This window comes from Bos indicus x Bos taurus, chromosome 21, assembly GCF_003369695.1.
Source record: "Bos indicus x Bos taurus breed Angus x Brahman F1 hybrid chromosome 21, Bos_hybrid_MaternalHap_v2.0, whole genome shotgun sequence".
NCBI classification, from domain to species: domain Eukaryota; kingdom Metazoa; phylum Chordata; class Mammalia; order Artiodactyla; family Bovidae; genus Bos; species Bos indicus x Bos taurus.
Window position 1 is genome coordinate 26,660,226 of NC_040096.1, and position 18,328 is coordinate 26,678,553.

At 44.9% G+C, this 18,328-nt stretch overlaps 1 long non-coding RNA gene and 1 other non-coding gene across 2 annotated transcripts; both read right to left on the minus strand.

Moving 5' to 3' along the window:
- Positions 1-3,179: 3,179 nt before the first annotated feature.
- LOC113879860 lies at positions 3,180-6,559 on the minus strand. Its single transcript, XR_003507487.1, has 3 exons — positions 6,481-6,559; positions 4,484-4,581; positions 3,180-3,456 (listed from the first exon to the last, which is right to left on the minus strand). It is a non-coding gene; the product is annotated as an uncharacterized LOC113879860 (long non-coding RNA).
- Positions 6,560-7,196: 637 nt separating this feature from the next.
- Positions 7,197-7,332, minus strand: LOC113880200. Its single transcript, XR_003507664.1, has one exon. It is a non-coding gene; the product is annotated as a small nucleolar RNA SNORA1 (small nucleolar RNA).
- Between the last annotated feature and the right edge of the window lie 10,996 nt (positions 7,333-18,328).

Below are 18,328 nucleotides of genomic sequence, written 5' to 3' on the forward strand. Positions count from 1 at the left end.
CCCAGATGCCCCTTAGATGGGCCTTCGAGGCATGTGTAAGTCCTGAGCCCATCCAGAACTTTCTAAGATGGGACATGGAGTGAACCAGGATCTCTGGGGTGGAAAAGATCCAGGTGGGCAGAGCAGTGGGTCCATTTGCTCGGCTCTGACATCTCAGCAAACGTGGAGAGAACCAGCTCAGAGCAGAGCAGCAGAGGAGGTCTGGGGAAGGGTGAGGTGCTTTGAAGAAGGCAACTCAGAAGAAGGGATAGTAAAAGATACCCTCTTAAAACATTTTTTAGACTTTAAAATTTTATCCAAAGGAGTGCATAAACCCTATTTTTATAGTTGAAGAGGAAGAAAGGAACACCAGTATTCCCCACTACTGAACATAAGAAATAGAATATTAGCAGGGAGACTTCGCTAGTGGTTCAGTGATTAAGACTCCACGCTTTCAATGCAGGGGGTGTGGGTTCAATCCCTGGTCAGGGAATTAAGATCCCTCCCACATGCTGCGTGGCATGGCTGGAGAAAAAAAAAAAAGAATATTACCAGGGCTTTAAAAATTCTCTTTCTCCCCCATTCTCCTCCAATCACATGCCTTTTCCTTCCACACCCCACAGAGTAACCACTATCCTGAATTTCCTATTAGTCACTCACTGCTTTTCTTTATAGTAAGAATGTGTGGGGGGTGTGTGTGTGCGTGCATGCATGCATGTGTAAAATCTGCTATTGGTAGACATTTTGGTTATCTTCCAAATTTTGGCTATTAAAGATACTTTTGTGTTTCTCATAATATGAGAGACATCTGGTTGCTGCTTCTTAACCCCAGTTATAGGTTGAAATGAGAAGCTTTTTAAAATGCTAATGCCCATGTCCCAACCTGAGATTACAGTTTAGCCGGTCTGGGTACCACCTAGGCGTCTGGGCTTTTTAAAGATCCCCAGGGGCCTCCAGTGGGCATCTCAAGGCAGATCTTGACTCCATAGGTCCATAATGGGGACCTGAATTCTGCATTTCCAGGAGGCTTCCAGGCGATGCTGATCACAGGGCTCCATTTTGAGTACTGAGGAGTTGTACGGTATCTGTCTGTTCAGCTTCACTAAGTAATGTCAAGTCATTTCCAGGGGAAGAGCGCCGATTTCCCTCCCATCAGCTGGATAGAAGTTCCTGTCATTCACACAGTTTTTTTGGTCATGCCACTGGGCATGTGGGATCTTAGTTCCCCCACCAGGGATCAAATCCATACTCTCTGCACTGGAAGGACAAAGTCTTAATCACTGGACTGCCAGGGAAGTTCCAAGTCATTCACACTTGACATCCTCTGACTGTGAATTTTTGCTTTAAACAGTGGATGTGAAATATTACTTCCCTGATTATGTGTGAGAATAAGCAACCTTTTAAAAACACATGGGCCTTTTGTAAGTTCTTTCATGTAAAATGTCTGGGCATGACTCTGGTCCACTTTTCTGACAGAGTTCTCTCTTTTCTAGGTGATTATATATTCCTGTACTAATCCTTTACTTTCACATGCTGCAAATATATCCTCCCAGTTTGTTCCTCACCTTTTTATTGTCTGGGCTTTCTAGGTGGCGCAGTTGGTAAACAGTCCGCCTGCTCAGTGTGGATACACAAGAGACATGGCTTCAACTCCTGGGTGGGAAAGATCCCTGGAAGAAGAAATGGCAACCCACTCCAGTATTCCTGCCTAGAGAACCTCATGGACAGAGGAGCCTGGCGGGCTACAATCCATGGGGTCACAAAGAGTCAGACATGACTGAGCATGCAGGCATACTTCTTTATTGTCTTCATGACATATTTTGCCAAACAGATATTCTCACTTTTACTTGGAGAAACCGTAATGGGCTTTTGCTTCATTATTACTTTAATAAGTAGACTCAAAATACATTAAACTTTTTTTTTCAAAACCACAAGAGGAAATCAATAAATATAATCAATGCCAATAACCCCAAATATTTAGGTGGCCTAAATATCAAGCCCCTTATAAATAAATCGTGCTTCCTACATCCCTAATATAGTAAAACTTACATTCTGGTAACAGTGGGAAAAGAGGCAATAATCAGATAAATATATTATAGGCTAAGTATTACCGGGTGCTTGAAGGAAAAGTCAAGTACTGTGGTCAATCAGCTTACTTGTGCCTGACCCTCAGCTTACTTAAGTCTTTTCAGATATACAGACAGATATTTGTATTCCTGGAAATGCTAAGAAAGGTTTTTTTTTCGGCTGAGAGTCACAAACAGTCAGACACGACTGAGCAACTAGCACACGCTACCTTCCTAGTAGGAAGAAAGAATCCAGTTCTGTTAACTCGTTTCTCTGTGTCTCGTTTCTATGGGGCGGGGTCGGGGGGGGGGGGCGGTTGGGGGGGACTATAAGGAATTTAAAAGAAACTATTTTAGATCAAGGGTCAGAAAATGTTTCCTATAGAATGTTGGAGAGTAAATCTTTTTGGTTTCGAGGGCCATAGGGTCTCCACCCTTGAACCCTACCATAGTTGCACTAAAGCAACCATAGCCAGTATGTAAATGAAGGGGTAGGCCTGTATTCCAAGAAAACCTGATTTACAAAGCAGGTGGTGGGCCAGATTTGGCTCATGGGCTGTAGTTTGCCAATTCCTGACTTACAAATTCTTCTTTTGATATTGTTTATTGCTTGTGTTTCAGTCTAGAAATAACAGATACTCATGGGCGGGGGTGGGATTCGAGCAATACAGGCGTATTTAAAGTAGAAAGATGAGAGGCTCTTGTCTCCTCTCTCCTGCTTTACTAATCCCACTCATCAGAGATGACCCACCTGACATACTGGAAGGAAGCCTGGGACAGCCCCCCAACACACACACACAGCCACGTGAGCATGGCTCACGTGGGTCTCAGGGTGACCTAAGGGAAGTTGCACACAAAGGGCCGGTGGATGTAGCCGGGTGGTGCTGCGCCCTCTGGACTGCCTGCTGTCACCTTAAAGGTGAGCTCTGTTCTTTTCAGTGCAAGAAACTGATGGGGCTTTTTCTTTAAAAACAAGACCAGGACTTCCTGGGCGGTTCAGTGGTTGAGACTTCACCTCCCACTGTGTTGGTTCGATCCCTGGTTGGGGAACTAAGATCCCATACACCTCGTGTTTAAAAAGCCAGAAACATAAAACAGAAGCTATATTGTAACAAATTCAATAAAGACTTTAGAAATGGTCCACATCTTTAATAAAAATTAAAAAACAAGATCACTCTGGACAACTAGCCGTCAATAGAAGAAAACAGAATATAACAGGCATTCTTTTGTCAAGTCTCATTTACCAAGCAGACTCATACACAGAATTCATTCTGTCCCTCCTCCCATCCCTCCCTGCCCTTCTCCCTCCCTCCCTCCCTCCTTTCCTCCTTTCCTTCCTTTCACAAATGTTTTTGGTTCTAAGGATGCAGCAGTGAGCAGACAAAGCCCTTGTCCTCTTGCAGCTTCTCTGCTAGGAGGGGAAACAGACAGTAGTAGGTGAGCACATGAAAAAGTCAGATCACAACGCGTTCTAAAGGAAACGAGACAACCGAGAAGGTAATTAAAGGGATGAAGTCTCTAGGCCTTTGAGATGTTGATGACCTCGGGGTTCAGCTTGCATGTGTGGAGTCCCTCTGCCTGAGCCTGCATCTCGCTGTGTGTCACAGGGACGCCGTGTGCCCTCTCTGTGCCTCAGTTTCCTTGCTTGTAAAATGAGAGTGACTCAGGATTTACATCATAACACTGAGGTGAGGACTGTATAAAGAACGTACTGAGCTCTCAATAAAATTACCAGCTCTTATCAGCTGTAGAAATAGAACACTGTGGTCTCTCCTCAAAGAATTTTGCACGTGAACACATTAGTAAAATCCTCCCGGGAAGATGTGGGTACAGGGCAGCGTTATTCAGTATGTGCCGAGTCTCTATTCACTCTCCATATCACACAGAGCACTGGCTTTTGTGTAGAATAGAATCCCTGGGGGCTTTTTTTTCCTTAATAAGAATTTTCTTGGTAAAAATATTCCTCTCCAGAAACACAAAGTGTTTTGAATTCTCTCTTGTACACTTACATTGAACAACCACCCCCGCCCCCACCAACCCCCACCAGAAGGTAAAAGTGTAAACTCAGGAGAGTGCCAGGCTCTCCTTCTGAGGACAGTGTGTGTCCTGCCGGCAGCATGGTTTATCTTCAAAGACACAGAACAACCTGATATCACCCGGCACTTACACTGAAACAAACGGGCCATTCTCCTTGAGGACATGAAAGAGTTTCGAAAGTCAGCCAGCCTCCCCCCACTGTCTTGTAAGCTTCCTTGCCCCCTGTATTTTTGATGTACATCAGTTTACTAATATGGCATGGTAACCCACCCCAGTATTCTTGCCTGAAGAATCCCTTGGACAACATTCTATAAGAAACAGAGCCTGGTAGGCTACGATCCAGAGGGTCACAAAGAGTCAGAGTGACTGTAGCAACTTAGCAGCACTAATGTGACTCATACCTTGACCAGAAGTTCATGTGTTAAACTGCCATCTGCTGCCTGGAGCTCCCCTGGGAAGTTATCAGGTCTAGGATCCCCCAGGACAGGATGGACCACACCTTTAGAGTGGGGAAGAGAGGGAAGGGAGAGGAGGGAAAGGATGAGACAGAGTTTCTACAATATGTCCTGGAATTCATATTTTCTAGTCATTAATTTTAGCAGGAGTAAGTATTATCTTTCTCCTATATATTTACCATTAGTTTTCAAAGGTATGTAGATATGACTGTGATTAAAAACCATTTTACAAAATCATTTACAGAATTCTTAGACTCACTAGTATCATATTGTGTTAAGTATATATATATTGTTACTGTTGTTGTTGCTTAGTTGCTAAGTCATGTCCAACTCTTTGCAACCTTTATATATATAATTTTTTTTTCAGTTAAAAAAATTTTTTTGGCCATGCCATGCAGCTTGTGGGAACTTAGTTTCTTAACCAGAGATTGAACCATGGCGCCCAGCAGTGGAAGCATGGAGTCCTAACCACTGGACCACCAGGGTAGTCTCTAAATATTCTGTTGTTTAGTCGCTAAGTCATGTCTGACTCTTTGAGACCTCATGGAATGTAGCCCTCCAGGCTCCTCTGTCCATGGGATTTTCCAGGCAAGAATACTGGAGTGGGCTGCTATTTTCTTCTCTAGGAGATCTTCCTGATCAGGGATCGAAGCTGAGGCTCCTGCATTGGCAGGTGGGTTATTTACCACTGAGCTGCGGAGGAAACCCTCTAAATACTTTCTTTGATTACCTTCAAATCCAACACTGCTGGACCAATAGTTCTCAAGGTGTGGTCCCTGGACCAGCAGCGTCACCATCACCTGCGAACTCATCAGAAGTGTGGATTCTTAACACCATCCCATACCCGCAGAATCAAAAACTCTGCAGGGGAGGGACCCAACAGCCTGTTTAACAAGTCCTCCAGGGGATCTGATTTGCTTCATTTAAGTTTGAAAGGCTTCCCAGGTGGCTCAGTGGTAAAGAAACTGCCTGCCAATGTAGGAAACGCAGGTTCCGTCCACGGGTCAGGAAGATCCCCTGGAGGAGGAAATGGCAACCCACTCCAGTATTCTTGCCTGCAGAATTCCACAGACAGACGAGCCTGGAGGGCTACAGTCCATGGGGTTGCAAAGACTCAGACACGACTGAGCGACTAAGCACGCACACACAAATTTTGCAAATCTCTGAGCTGGATTATTTGATGTTTAAATCCAAAAAGGGTCCTACTGAGAGGAGTTCAGGAAAAGACTCCTTGTTCTTTGGCCCCTGGAACAAGTACCAGGGGAACAGGTTTTAAAGCTGTCCCAATTCATCACTGACAGCCTCCTCTGGTCAGTACACATGCTTCTGAGTGCCAGCCAATCAGCAAGAGCCTTGTTGCAGTGACCTGGCTTCTTTGCTAAAGGTCACTTAGTGCCTGAATACTCCCACTGTTAAGAGTCCACTAATCCCCAGCCACACGCTTCCCAAACGCTCATTAAGAAATCCATAGTTTACTGTGTTTTGTCGTTGTTCAGTTGCTCAGTCATGTCTGACTCTTTGAGACTACATGAACTACAGCACACCAGGATTCCCTGTCCTTCATCATCTCCCAGAGTTTGCTCAGACTCACGTCCATTGAGTCAGTGATGCCATCCAACTATCTAATTATCTGTCCTCCTGCCCTCACAAACAACAAATCCAGCTTTTTGCCTCAGATATAGCATCGACACCTCTTTCTTCAGCATCCCATGGAAAACATTGTGTTTAGTCCAGTGATGACAGTTGCTGACACTTACAGGGGCAGAGAGCATCGTGAATGCATACAGTGGGCCAGGTGTGAGGCAGTACTGAGTAGAGAAGTGGGGATGTGAAGAGACAGTTGTTATTATGACAAATATACACTTGCAGGGCCAAATGAGGCACCCCTGCAGCCCTGGGCTCTGCAGGGTGTCAGTCTGTAACGTCCAGATTAGCCTGCTTACCTGCATTTTTATTGGGTTTTCCAGGTAGCTCAGTGGTAAAGAACCTGCCTGCCAATGCAGGAGATGCAAGAGATGTGGGTTCAATCCCTGGGTTGGGAAGAGGCCCTGGAGGAGAGCATGGCAACCCACTCCAGTATTCTTGCCTGGAGAATTCCACAGACGGAGGAGCCTGGTGGGCGACAGTCCATGGGGTTGCTAAGAATCAGATACAACTGAGCGAATGAGCACACACACACATTGCATTTTTATATAAGAGGTGATCTAGGTAGAGAATTGCCCGAGAACAGCTGATTTAGTGGCAGTTTACCTGTAGTCCATTTCCACACCACTGTCCTTTCTTTTTTTTCCTGCACAAAGTGTAAAGGTGTGTAACATAAACAAAATCATCAATAACTTTTTAAGGACTTTCATGTCCCAGTTCTTTCCACTGTCAGTCACCTTAGTTCCACCAAAGTCATAATCATCGAGCTAAGCTGCCCTCTCAAAAAGAAGCTTGGCCCAGTCCACGGCTGTCATGTCGGCCAGTTCACAGTTCTTTTGGTTCAGCGTCTTTGATCTCCAGTGGAATACGGACACACTTCAAAATTCCAAATTCAAATTTGTAATCTCCGGGATCCAGTCTTCTCAAGCAATTTACTTTAGGACCCTAGAAGTTAAATATAGCAAGTACATAGCTATTTATTCCTTCGTCTTTTCTAATATTGAAGAGGCTTGTGATACGTTAACAGGTCTCATTATCACCACTGCAATAAAATTGCAGTAAAAGAAGCAGAACCTGTATGCTCAATATAGCTACATTAACAGTTTATGGACACCACGAACAACAGTGTCCATTTTCAGTAGAATGAGGCTTTGCTGTGCTTTCTATACTTTTGGAAAGAAGGCAAAAGATTGCATGGCATCATACAAAAACATACCAAATGTGTTTATTATGTTGCCATTGAAACCGTGAGGTATACATGTTGTAGCTAAGGGTATTAGCAGTAAAAGCAAAACCAAACCCTTTGTCTTGGCTGTCTAGGAATTTCATGGAGTATTCAAATACCATTTTATCTATACATATTGGTTTCCCAGGCCAGGAGTTTATCTTTGGGAGTATTCTGTGAATCTCATTGGAGAAATGCTATTTATTTATTACTGAATCTGCTGAGCATCTACTCAGTCTGTCACTGTGTTAGTCTGGGGACGGAGGGAAGAGTAAGATGCATGTCTGGTCCTCAGAGCTCACAGCTGAGGAAGGAAGGAAGAGGAGGGGGAGGAAAAGGACGAGAGGGAAGCAAACACGCATGGTACTGTGATTCCACAACAGAATTCTCTACAAGCTTCCAGGAGAACCCAGGATCGGAGAGAGCTGACAGGGTACCCAATGGCAGCAACATTTGAGTCATGAGGAGTGGCTTCACGTCTGCCCTGCAGAAAAGAGATGAAGAGATCTCTTTGAGCAGTGTCCTATTGATCCTGAAATGTAAACATGGAGCTGTCAACTAAACACACTCTGCTCCCAATGGCATTACGAGAATTAAAAATGAATTCATTGATCATTGGAGAAAGGTCCCAAACATCTCAAGATCCATGACAAATCAATCATGTTTGCCGTCCCTATGCTTTGTGCTCAGTCATTCAGTTGTGTCCTACTCTGTGTGACCCAATGGACTGTGGCTCGCCAGGCTCCTCTGTCCATGGGATTCTCTAGGCAAGAATACTAGAGTGGGGTGCCATTTCCTTCTCCAGGGGATCTTCCTGACCAGGGATTGAACCTGTGTCTCCCGCATTGGCAGGTGGATTCTTTACTGCAAGTGCCACCTGGGAAGCCCAACTGATGTTATAGTGAAGTAATTAATATGTATTCAGGCAGTGATGGAGAAGGAAATGGCAACCCACTCCAGTATTCTTACCTGGAGAATCCCATGGACAGAAGAGCCTGGAGAGCTACAGTCCATGGGGTCACAAAGAGTCGGACATGACTGAGTAACTGAGCACAGGAAGAAAACAAATGTTTGTGAAGTGCCTCTTAGTTTATGGAGGAACTGCTCTGGTCACCGGGAATACAGCAGATAATAAAATGACTATCTCTCTTTTTTGGCTACATCTTAGTTCCCCCACCAGACATTGATCTCCTGCCCCTGCAGTGGAAGTACAGGATCCCAACCACTGGACCACCAGGGAAGTCCCTGGTAGTTCTAGTTTTAGTTTTTTTGAAAAACGCCATGTTATTTTCCATAGTGTCTGCCTCATTTTACATTCTCACCAATAGTGTACAATCTCTCCACATCCTTGCCAACACTTGTGATCGTCTATATTTTGTTTTTGTTTATAGTGGCTAATGTAATGGGTGTGAAGGAGTATTTCATTGAGGTTTTGATTTCCCTAATGATTAGTGATGTTGGGTATCTGCATGTGCTTGTTGGCTATCTGTATACCGCTGGAGAAATATGGAAGCACGGAGCGGTGCTTCGTGACCTGCCAAGAAACTGTCTAATGTCAAAATGGTTTAGAGTCCTCACTGCAGCAATTCTTCCATAGCATCTACTAAGCTCACAAAGGTTTGGTGTGATTGGTCCGTGACATGTTCTCTTCCGGAGCAGGCAACTTCCAAAGGAAGAACTACAAATGCTCAGACATCAAAGTGTTCCACTAGAAACAATGAAAACTAATACTACAATGAAATATATTTTTATACTATGTTGGCAATGGGTTAAAAAACAAGAATACCAGGTATTAAAGTGAATTCAGGGAAAGAGGCCCACTGGCATAGACTGTTAGAATGGAGACTGATCCAACTTTTCTAAAGGGTAAGCTGGGTTTAAGTTGATGCAACCTGACATTGATCCCAAGGAAATAATGATAGAGAGGTGCAAAGGTGTTTGAAATCATAGTCTTATTTAGAATACTGAAACCAATATTAGGGGATTGATAGTATAAATTATATCCTTATTAGGGAACAGTATACCATTCAAACATACTGTTGATGGAGACTTAAGATTTAGGAAGGGACTTCCCTTGTGGTACAGTGCATAGGAGTCCACCTCCCAAAGCAGGGGACCTAGTAGGTTTGATCCTCGATCCGGGAGGATTCCACAGGCCACAGAGAAACTAAGCCCACGAGCCACAGCTGCTAAGCCTACATGCTGCAACCACTGAAGCCCATGCACCTAGAGCTTGTGCCCCACAAGAGAATCCTCACAAGAAGGCCATGCACCATAATGAAGAGTAGCTCCTGATCGCTGCAACTAGAGAAAGCCCACTCACAGCAGTGAAGACCTAGCACAACCAAAAACAAAAAAAGACTTGGGGAAATGTGTATACAGTATACTATTAAATAACAAAGGCTTATTATTACATATGAACATAATCTTTTGCCATTTAAAAATTATTCACTTTTTCCTCAGGTAGTTCGTTTACTTGGTTCAAAAATGAAAAAGCATAAAACCCTACACAACAAAAATGTCTATTTTTTTATTTGTATCTTTCATCATCCTTTCGCCCCACCAAAACCATCACCAGTAAGATAGGAAACCATGTTACTGGTGTCTTATATAGCATCCTAGATGATTTCTTATGCATCTGTAAGTAAATGCAAATAACCCTTTTTCCTTTCCCCTTTTGGACAAATAGTAGCTTGTTATATACATTGATTTACACTTTGATTTTTCATTTTAATACATAAAACTGATCCTTATTCTTTTTTAAAAAAATAGCTGCATAGTATTCTTTTATATGGACTTTCCTGGTGGCTCATTGGTAAAGAATCCACCTATCAAGGCAGGAGACACAGGTTTGATCCCTGGGTCGGGAAAATCCCCTGGAGTAGGGAATGGCAACCCACTCCAGTATTCCTGCTTGAGAAATCCCATGGACAGAGGAGCTTGGTAGGTTGTAGTCCATGGGGATACAAAGAGTTGGACACAACTCAGTGACCACACAACTTTCTATTATATGAATGTAACATGTGAGGTAGCCCTACCACTAGGCGATGAGGCTGTTTCTAATTTTTTGTGATTACAAATAGGGCTGCAATGTATAACTCTGGACATGTCATTTCACACATGGTGCAACTCTAGCTATAGGATAAATTCCTGTAAGTGGAACTGCTGAGTCAAATATTATGTACATTCTCAAAAATCTTGGCCAACGGCCCTCAGAGGTTGTAGTAAATGGAGCTTTCATCAGCCAGGTATGAGGCAAGGCTCTGTTCCCCAACCTCACCCCAACCCCAGCAAAAGTGGTATCATCAAACACTTGAATTTTTGCCAATCTGATAGGGATTTCAACATAGCATTACTTTGCATTTCTTTGTTTATGGGCAAAGTTGAGTCTCTTTGCAAATGTTTACGAACTATTTGGGTCTCTTTTTCTATCAACTGCGTGTATACCATTTTAATTAAAAATGTTCATCTGGAGAAATCCCTGGTGGTCCAGTGGTTAGAACTCGGGGCTTTGACTGCAGGGTTCAATCCTTGGTTGGGGTACTAAGACCCTGCAAGCTGCATGGCACAGCCAACAAAACAACACAAATAAAAAAGTTCCATCTGTGTATTCATTCATTTACAGTGTAAACACTTCTTACATACCAACTCTCTGTTGGACATTATAGGAGCAAGTAAAGGGCTTCCCAGGTGGCAGTACTGGTAAAGAATCCGCCTGCCAGTGCAGGAGACACAGAGATATGGGTTCAGTCCCTGGGTCAGAAAGATCCCCTGAAGTAGGAAATGGCAACCCACTCCAGTATTCTTGCCTGGGAAAATTCCATGGACAGAGAAGCCTTGTGGACTACAGTCCATGGGGCTGAAAAAGTAGTACATGGTTGAGCAATTAAATGCCCACACACACTGTAGGTCCATGAATGAATGAAGCAGGACAAAGGCTAATAGAGTTTTGCCAAGAAAATGCACTGGTCATAACAAACACCCTCTTCCAAAAACACAAGAGAAGACTCTATACATGGACATCACCAGATGGTCAACACCAAAATCAGATTGATTATATTCTTTGCAGCCAAAGATGGAGAAGCTCTATACGGTCAGCAAAAACAAGACCAGGAGCTGACTGTGGCTCAGACCATGAACTCCTTATTGCCAAATTCAGACTTAAATTGAAGAAAGTAGGGGAAACCAATAGACCATTCAAGTATGACCTAAATCAAATCCCTTATTATTATACAGTGGAAGTGAGAAATAGATTTAAGGGCCTAGATCTGATAGAGTGCCTGATGAGCTATGGAATGAGGTTCGTGACATTGTACAGGAGACAGGGATCAAGACCATCCCCATGGAAAAGAAATGCAAAAAAGCAAAATGGCTGTCTGGGGAGGCCTTACAAATAGCTGTGAAAAGAAGAGAAGCGAAAAGCAAAGGAGAAAAGGAAAGATATACACATCTGAATGCAGAGTTCCAAAGAATAGCAAGAAGAGATAAGAAAGCCTTCTTCAGCGATCAATGCAAAGAAACAGAGGAAAACAACAGAATGGGAAAGACTAGAGATCTCTTCAAGAAAATTAGAGATACCAAAGGAACATTTCATGCAAAGATGGGCTCGATAAAGGACAGAAATGGTATGGACCTAACAGAAGCAGAAGATATTAAGAAGAGATGGCAAGAATACACAGAAGAACTGTACAAAAAAGATCTTCACGACCCAGATAATCACGATGGTGTGATCACTGACCTAGAGCCAGACATCCTGGAATGTGAAGTCAAGTGGGCCTTAGAAAGCATCACTACGAACAAAGCTAGTGGAGGTGATAGAATTCCAGTTGAGCTATTCCAAATCCTGAAAGATGATGCTGTGAAAGTGCTGCATTCAATATGCCAGCAAGTTTGGAAAACTCAGTAGTGGCCACAGGACTGGAAAAGGTCAGTTTTCATTCCAATCCCAAAGAAAGGCAATGCCAAAGAATGCTCAAACTACCACACAATTGCACTCATCTCACACACTAGTAAAGTAATGCTCAAAATTCTCCAAGCCAGGCTTCAGCAATATGTGAACCGTGATCTTCCAGATGTGCAAGCTGGTTTTAGAAAAGGCAGAGGAACCAGAGATCAAATTGCCAACATCCGCTGAATCATCGAAAAAGCAAGAGAGTTCCAGAAAAACATCTATTTCTGCTTTATTGACTATGCCAAAGCCTTTGTGTGGATCACAATAAACTGTGGAAAATTCTTCAAGAGATGGGAATACCAGACCACCTGATCTGCCTCTTGAGAAATTTGTATGCAGGTCAGGAAGCAACAGTTAGAACTGGCCATGAAACAACAGACTGGTTCCAAATAGGAAAAGGAGTACGTCAAGGCTGTATATTGTCACCCTGCTTATTTAACTTATATGCAGAGTACATCATGAGAAACGCTGGGCTGGAAGAAACACAAGCTGGAATCAAGATTGCCGGGAGAAATATCAATAACCTCAGATGTGCAGATGACACCACCCTTATGGCAGAAATTGAAGAGGAACTAAAAAGCCTCTTGATGAAGGTGAAAGTGGAGAGTGAAAAAGTTGGCTTAAAGCTCAACATTCAGAAAACGAAGATCATGGCATCCGGTCCCATCACTTCATGGGAAATGGATGGGTAAACAGTGGAAACAGTGTCAGACTTTATTTTTCTGGGCTCCAAAATCACTGCAGATGTTGATTGCAGCCATGAAATTAAAAGACGCTTACTCCTTGGAGGGAAAGTTATGACCAACCTAGATAGCATATTCAAAAGCAGAGACATTACTTTGCCAACAAAGGTCCGTCTAGTCAAGGCTATGGTTTTTCCTGTGGTCATGTATGGATATGAGAGTTGGACTGTGAAGAAGGCTGAGTGCCAAAGAATTGATGCTTTTGAACTGTGGTGTTGGAGAAGACTCTAGAGAGTCCCTTGGACTGCAAGGAGATCCAACCAGTCCATTCTAAAGGAGATCAGCCCTGGGATTTCTTTGGAAGGAATGATGCTAAAGCTGAAACGCCAGTACTTTGGCCACCTCATGCGAAGAGTTGACTCATTGGAAAAGACTCTGATGCTGGGAGGGATTGGGGGCAAGAGGAGAAGGGGACGACAGAGGGGCTATTCCAGTGATGCTGGATGGCATCACTGACTCGATGGATGTGAGTCTGGGTGAACTCCAGGTGTTGGTGATGGACAGGGAGGCCTGGCATGCTGCGATTCATGGGGTCGCAAAGAGTCAGACGAAACTGATCTGATCTGATCTGCTCCTTGTCTCCCGGGATATGTGACCTGGTGGAGAAAGATTTTGAGTTTAACATTGAACTACTTACTGAATATTTATTGGGTTGGCCAGAATGGGTTCCCAAACAAGCTTTATGGCCAACAGAGTACCACATGTACATATTTGCACATCTGTATATGTAACTTATCTATGGAAGAATACTTGGTTATATACTATGAGTTAACAGAGAAGATCTTTGAATAGAAGTGATAGTTTTTCTTTGGGCTTTTCTGTATTTTCTAAGATTTTTGTAATGTCTCAATTACACACATAATATTTACAGTTAGGTGATTTCTCCTTTGTTCAGTTTCTGAATTTTCAAAGTCTTTTTGTTTGCTATTTTACAAAGAATATATATGGTTTTTGCATCTAGGAAAAAGAACTAAGTGATACGAAAACATCATGTATACACATACAAGTTTATATGTATTTTTTAGACAGAGAAAAACACAGGAAAGCATGTTCTTTCTGTATGATAATGATGACATCGAAGAGGAAGACGTAGAAATCTATTTTCAGAGCTCCTAAGTGGTTGGCCAGTGTTCTAGAACTTCCCATCTCAAATTCCAGTGTGGACCTCCACTCACCAGAAAAACTGAGCACTTGTCCCTTCTCAGCTGGGCAACCTCATCCGCATCCAACAAAACAGGAACTGAGCAGTTAGAGTCCTGGAAATCTGGCCGCAGGGCCCAGGGCTGGGAATTTCCCCTTTTCCATAACAGCTTATGGAGAAAGAAATGACAACCCACTCCAGTATTCTTGCCTGGAGAATCCCAGGGACAGAGGAGCCTGGTGGGCTGCCGTCTATGGGGTCACACAGAGTCGGACACGACTGAAGCGAGTTATCAGCAGCAGCAGCGTGCCAGCTTCAGGCTCAGTGTCCAAGGGCGACCCCTGTTGGTGGAATTTAAAAATGCCCATTATTTGTGATAGCTGTTAGAGGAAATTCTAAAGTTAGGAAATCAACCCTGAATATTCGTTGGAAGGACTGTTGCTGAAGCTGAAGCTCCAATACTTTGGCCACCTGATGTGAAGAGCCAACTTACTGGAAAAGACCCTGATGCCGGGAAAGATTGAAGGCAATAGGAGAAGGGTGCAGCAGAGAACAAGATGATTGGATGGCATCACTGACTCAATGGATGTTAAGTCTGAGCAAATTCCAGGAGCTAGTGGAGGACAGGGGAGCCTGGCATGTTGCAGTCTGTGGGGTTGCAAAGAGTCAGACAAGACTGAGCGACTGAACAACAACAACAACAATTAGGACTGGTATCCCTGAGTGGGATTTTCTTGTGGGGTTTGCTGGAAGCCTTGAACGGACAGTACTCACTCCTTACCCTAGCTTCTTCCCAACTCTCCATGCCCCCCTGTTGCCCCAGATTTGTCCACTGTTTGCCTGGGAAAACCAGCAGTGGTGCTTGAAGGATGAAGCCACAGCTGTGGCCGGCTTTTAAATGTCACACAGGGAGGCTGCTTTTGCAGCAAGGACTACCTTTGCTGGCCAGAGAGTAGAGTGTGGTTACTCCTGCTCTAAGTGACAGAGTTAGATCCAGCCAGCTGACTGAAAATACCAGACTTGGGCAGCTTATGGGAGCAGCAAGCAGGCAGACCATTCTACTCTAAGGATGTGGTGGAGGGGGCTTCACCTCCTCTGAGAAAGGTAAGCTGGAGGCAGATGCACATGGAGGCACAGCAGGCTTTCTGGATGGAGTCATACCATTTAAGATTACTTCCTGGGGTTTCCCTGGTGGTCCAGTGGTTAAGACTACATGCTTCCAATGCAGGGGGTATGGGTTCAGTCCCTGATCAGGGAACTAAGATCCCACATGCATCAAGGCCAAAAAAAAATTTTTTTTTCTTTTTAATAAATAAAAAAGATTATTTTCTTCCCTATCTGGAGATTTTGCTGGGGGATTCTGACACGAACCAGAAAACACAGCATGGCCTTTCTTGACCAGCTCCTGTGCCTGCATTTATAAGAACAAGACCTTGGATTGAGGAAAGTATGGGTAGTAATTATGTCAGAGTCATGCTGCCAACATTCATCCAAAAAAAGAACTGCCCACATACCCCGTCCATCACTGAGTGCTGAGTGGAAGTGCTGAATGGAGCTCTGGCTGGAGAATCTGGTTTAAGACACGCAGAGCCTGTTTGTAATTCATCAGCATCATTCTTTCCCCAGGGGCATCAGTCTGTGATAAAGAAAGCTGGACACCGAGGAATGTGCTGGGCATTTCTGGGCTTTGAGAAAACATGACTAAGCACTTCTCAGAGCCCATCAGCAGACAGGAATCCTCCTTTACTGGCTTCTTCTCTCAGAGGCCTGTGATACAGGCGTCTCACCAGAGACCTCGTGTCATGCAGGTCTCCAATCTACTCTCTCCTGATAGGGCGGGGTGGGGGAGGGGGCGGGCGGCGGGGAGCCTGCTTATCACTCTCACTGCTTTAAGCAAGGCTGATTCAAGGTTGGTCCAAGGTCTCCATTTGGACTAAATGCTCAGCATTCTCCAAATGCCTGGTGTCTAGGGGATTTTATTAAGAAAGAAAAGAAATCAGGAATTAAGGAAGGGATGCGGGGGCCCTTGGGTACATTCTATCTAAATTTGCTAGAAAGGAAAGGCTGGGTGGGGGAGAGGCGGGGAGGGGAGAACCTGCCATAGTACCCAGCCTGCTACCTGTCAAGAAAGGCTGAGAATCCTGGTAAGGGACCTAGGGGTGGTCAAGATCAGTTTTCTGAGAAAGGTCTGGAGAGGCAAGGCATTGCTTCCCTAGTTTAGTCAGGTAATTAAGGCTTCTGTCCCAGTGCAGAAAACACAGACACAGAGTCCAGCAGCTTCTGTCTGACTTCAAAGTCTAGACATGGATTCACAGTGCGATGTGTGCTGCCTAGAATGAGAACCGTACCTGCAGAGTCAGTTTTCACTTGCGCTGGAAGGGAAGGGAGAAAGGACTAGCTATTCTAGGAGGATTCCAGTCCACCAGGTGAGTGACTGAGCTGTAAGCTCCAGGAAAGTGGAAGAGGTACAGCAAACAGAGAAGGAGAATGGATGACTCCAAACCACAAAGCAAGTTAGTGGCTGAGTTGGGAGAAGATGCCAGGTGCCCCAGGGCCCTGTTATGGGCTCTTTCCACTAGGACTGTTTCTTCCAGCAGGGAAATATCTAGACCAGTTGTGCCTTTTGATCTGACCCTGGAGGGCCTCAGTGTGTCCAGTCAAAGGTAGAGAGCTCTCCCCCACATACAGGGAGGAGTCTAACTTACTGAAGACCTGCTGTGAACTAGGTACCTGCACTACTGTGCCCTCACATCCTACAAGTTGGTAAGGAAGCAACACCTTTTCCTGATAAGGAAACTGAGGCCCTGGAAGGTTAAGATCCCTGTGAACGTGAAAGTGTTATTCTCTCAGTCGTGTCTGACTCTTTGCAACCTCATGGGCTGTAGCCCACCAGGCTCCTCTTTCCATGGGATTCTTTTGGCAAGAGAACTAGAGTGGGTTGCCATTCCCTTCACCAAGGGATCTTCCTGACCCAGGGATGGAACCCAGGTCTCCCGCATTGCAGGCAGATTCTTTACCGTCTGAGCCACCAGGGAGTGATAAGATCCCCGTCCGCAGTCACATACCTAGCGTGTCTGACTCTGGTTTCAAACCAAGATCTCTTTGACAGAAAAGCCCATGGGTCTTCCACTCGGAGCAACTGCTTAATCTTATGCTAGGATCTCTTTCTAAAGCCACCCTCTCCTTACCAAAGGCAAGCTTGTGTGCCCAACACACAGTGAGGCCAAGCAAACCGAAATGTCGGAATTTGGTGCAAAAAAAGTCTATTGCAGGACCTCAAAACCTGGAACTCCGGGAAGAGTTTCAGCAAAGCATTTTTAAAGGCAAGGTGAGGGACAGGACAAGGTTGGTGGTTGCAAATGTCTTGGTGCAGTAATCTTTGTCCACTGAAATCGGGTCACAGTGTTCCTATAAACCTCCAACAAGACAAATGTTACTCTCTGTTCTGAAACTTTTTCTCTCTCTATGCAAGAACAAGTGTTATCCTCAAAGGTCAGAGCCTTGAGAATGGGCTATCCTTTATATTCCAGGCTACAGGCAACACTGTTAAAGTAATAGAATACAAAGGTTAAAGCAAAAGATACACATCTAATACTGATTCAGATTTGTTCTTCCCTATTACATCCTGATAAGATTAGGAAAAAAAAAATATTCTGAGACTTAATAACCCTGAACCTCATCTCTCCGCGATTCTGTGCTAGGTGCTAGGCTTTCTCCGAGAGAGCCTCTCCCCTCGCTGGTTTGGAGCGGGGATTCAGGCTTACGCACCACGACCCCAAGCCCTCCGAGCGCAAAGAGGCTCTCCGCTGCTAGCCGCGGCTGCTCCTCTCGTGTCCTGGGCTCCAGCGCCCTCACCTGGCTGCTTCCGCCGCCGCCGGCGGACTCCGCGCGCCCGGGTTCCCCCAGGCTCCGCGGGCTCGGGTCTGCGTCTCCCAGAGCGGCCGCCAGAGCCCGCCCGGGTCCGGCCGGGGCCCGGGGCCCCCGCCCGACTTGGGCAAGGGGGAGGCGAGCTTCAGCGGGGGGCGGGTCGGTGGCGCGCGGGCGTCAGGGGCCCCGGGGAGGAGCCAGCCTGGCGCAGCCGGCTGAA